Source organism: Penaeus monodon, chromosome 21 (genome assembly GCF_015228065.2).
Source record: "Penaeus monodon isolate SGIC_2016 chromosome 21, NSTDA_Pmon_1, whole genome shotgun sequence".
NCBI lineage: Eukaryota > Metazoa > Arthropoda > Malacostraca > Decapoda > Penaeidae > Penaeus > Penaeus monodon.
In genome coordinates, this window is record NC_051406.1 from 7,538,694 (window position 1) to 7,541,786 (window position 3,093).

Sequence of the window (3,093 nt, forward strand, 5' to 3'; positions counted from 1 at the left end):
CAACAATCCAAATGCAGTACATTGCTATCTTCAGCTAATTTTCTTTCACCTATATATAACTGAGCAAAAACTACTTCTACTTGTGATAATCTTGATGATCTGTTGGGTGAAGAACACCTGTCAGATACTTGCAGCAAACCTGGCTTAGCCAAACAAGAGTGAGTACCAGGGAAAATTTGGAAGGTTGCACAAAGTACAAAGTTTATAGATATGCTGTACATACCATGCATATATTAATTGGTTTGAATGATAGCACTTCTTGATAAAACTAGGGTGTGCAGATGGTTCTGACAGTATGACTGCTTAAGACCTAGAATAAGCGTTGTTGTAAATCACTGGATGTCTTAAAGGGTTTCACTGCTGTGCTTGGCAACCAAAATATGTGTATGATTATAGTTAAGCATATAAGACGAAAATCATTTTCATCAAGGCATATCCTTTAGTTAGCTACTAGGATTTTGTACACTATCCTCGTGATGTGGACGATGCATATATGGTCTGATAAGTCACAAGCATTTAAAGTCTTTCTCACAATCTGATGTTTTGAGCATGGCATTTCCCATATTGTAGACTACCTGAATATTAGTAGTAGCCTACGAAGGTGGATGTCATCACATTTTGATATATCAAAGAAGAAGAGCCAATCGTTTGACTAGTTTAAGCCACTAATGCCTGGCCAAGCATTCACTGTCCAGAACTTCTACTGGGGAACAGTAGGAACAATCCACCCAATCTTTGCTGCAGCCAGCCCAGCCATCTCACCACAGGGAGCTCCAGTAAGCCAGCACATAATAGCAAGAGTCATACCCAGTGAGAAGCCAAAATATCTCATGACAGATATAGCTACTCCAGTCAGCATAGGGTTAAGTCCTTGTGGATGGATTCAACTTCAGATGTATTTCTACCTCTGGAAACTGTTCAGCATTATCTGAATTTATTTATAAAATTAATACAAAGCATCAATCCCAGTAGACAATATATTATCTTGCAGGATGCCCAGGATTCCTTCTGATGAGAACATCTCTCTGATAAAAAAATCTTGCAATTGTGTGAACAAATAATTCAACACTCTATTCTGGCTTTCATTGTTATCATGGGCTTGTTTTTTTTCCCCTGTGTTTGCTTCTCCAGCACATCATCCTACCTTCTGCTCTTTGTATGATGGTTGGGAACCTCAGACTCTATAGGACCAATATATTTATAACATATATCTCCTGGGTTATCACAATTTGAAGAGCATTTGCCCACATCAATTTTGCTTCAAGTCCCTATTTTCCTTTGAACAACTTAAAACTAGCAAACTCACCTCAAGCTTGATCTAATTTCTCAAGAAATGAACAGTTGGTTTCATCAACAAGTGTCTCCACACTAATTATAATAATACCTTTCATGGCATTTCTGCTACATATAGCAGAACTTGTCCAGGTTTTCATAGCCTTACCACAGACTCCATGCTTTTGTGGGTGAATACACCTGCCACTACGCTTTCATTAGGGTGCTGCTTGGTAACACAGAAACAAGCCAATTGCCATCAGTACTACTGACTTTTGACTGACTGAACAGTAAACAGAATAAGCAGAAATGAAATCAAGACAAACAGTAGTGTCACCCACTAGCAGAATGAGCTTGACTACTCAACAAAGAAAACAAAAAACTATGTTCATTTTCACATCGATCTGATGACAGCCAGCTAAGAGAAAGAATGAATCACTGTTTGAACTATCAGCAGATAGCATACAAAAGCTATATCTGATGGTTACTTATCTTTAAGTCCATTTTGGGTAAGCTCTTAATATATACCATTTTATTGTGACAATGATTAAGTATGATTTACATTACCTAAGTTAATCCAACAAATATATAATCATAATCTTTGTAATATTTAAAATTACACAACCAGCTCTTACAAGGAATTGTATAAGAGTATTAAACTTTTAAGTTTGTTTTTAAGGATATCCAACAATTTTTTTTTCTAGTAACATTAAAACATTAAAACTATACCCAATCTATGCATATTATTACAAACTTATAAACTTATTCGTACACACTGTTACACTGGTTAATCACATCAACTCAAGTGCTGTCAATCATGAACTTTTCATACAAGTAAATATATATGTTACAACACAGTCACAAGGTATGCTACAGGTAAAGCCCCTAGCTACAAAACATAAAATCAATACTGTTACATGAAGTCATTCATTACAGGACAGATCAGATTACAAAAGCAAGAATTGATACATTCAGAAAATTATATATATTGTCAAAATTCCACCCTTACTCTATCTGATGGACACTTAATTTTGTCAAGTGTTAATTTTCAAAATCTATCTGTTCCCTCCAAAGAGAAAAAAAATTAATATTTATGGGATTCAAACACAACATTGATCAAACTTCACTCTAGATTTAAGAAAGACTCAAGAAACACCTTACACATAGTTAAAAATACTATAATACACTAATTTCATGACAGGAACCTTCAATAACACACTCATTTCCCAAGTAAATTCAGCAAGACAAGCCATACAGAGTCCTCAATACCCAGAAAACCGAAAAGTGCAAACCGTTCTATTCTACAGAACATGTGACACACAAGAAAGTAACATAATTCAATAAAATAATAAAAGCCATTTCAAACATAACCATAAACTGTAACCCTCCTACTGGAATCTTGATTAAAGCCTTTTTGAAAAAAAAACAACAACAATACGTCTATTATTATTTCCTAACACCCATGCCTCTACTGACTCCCATAATTCCTCGTCTGTGCCCATTTCACGTACTTTGATGATGCAGAAGCGACTATACAGAAGAGAATTTGCAAAACTTTTCTGACACTTTTCCTCGCCGAAACATAACGCGGCCTTAGATACGGGTCGTGTAAGAGAGAAGGCCACAGCGCATGTATCACCGTTTCTAGACCTTTATCACCAAATCGCAACTTACCAATCTAATATTTGAATCCAAATTGCACATTCAGGGGCTTAAAAATGCGTGCAAAGGCAACGCAGACATTTCTACCAGCTGTGACGTATGTCAATTTGTTGAGCGGGAGTTAAGGATTTCATCAGTTGTTTACACACATCCATTGCG

General features: G+C 36.0%; 1 long non-coding RNA gene across 1 annotated transcript in view; it reads right to left on the bottom strand.

The window, feature by feature from the left end:
* LOC119586146 overlaps positions 1 to 2,869 on the bottom strand; it is a 4,734-nt gene extending 1,865 nt beyond the window's left edge. The window contains exon 1 of the long non-coding RNA XR_005229935.1: positions 2,784 to 2,869. This is a non-coding gene — a long non-coding RNA (uncharacterized LOC119586146). The remainder of the gene's footprint in view (positions 1 to 2,783) is intronic.
* Between the last annotated feature and the right edge of the window lie 224 nt (positions 2,870 to 3,093).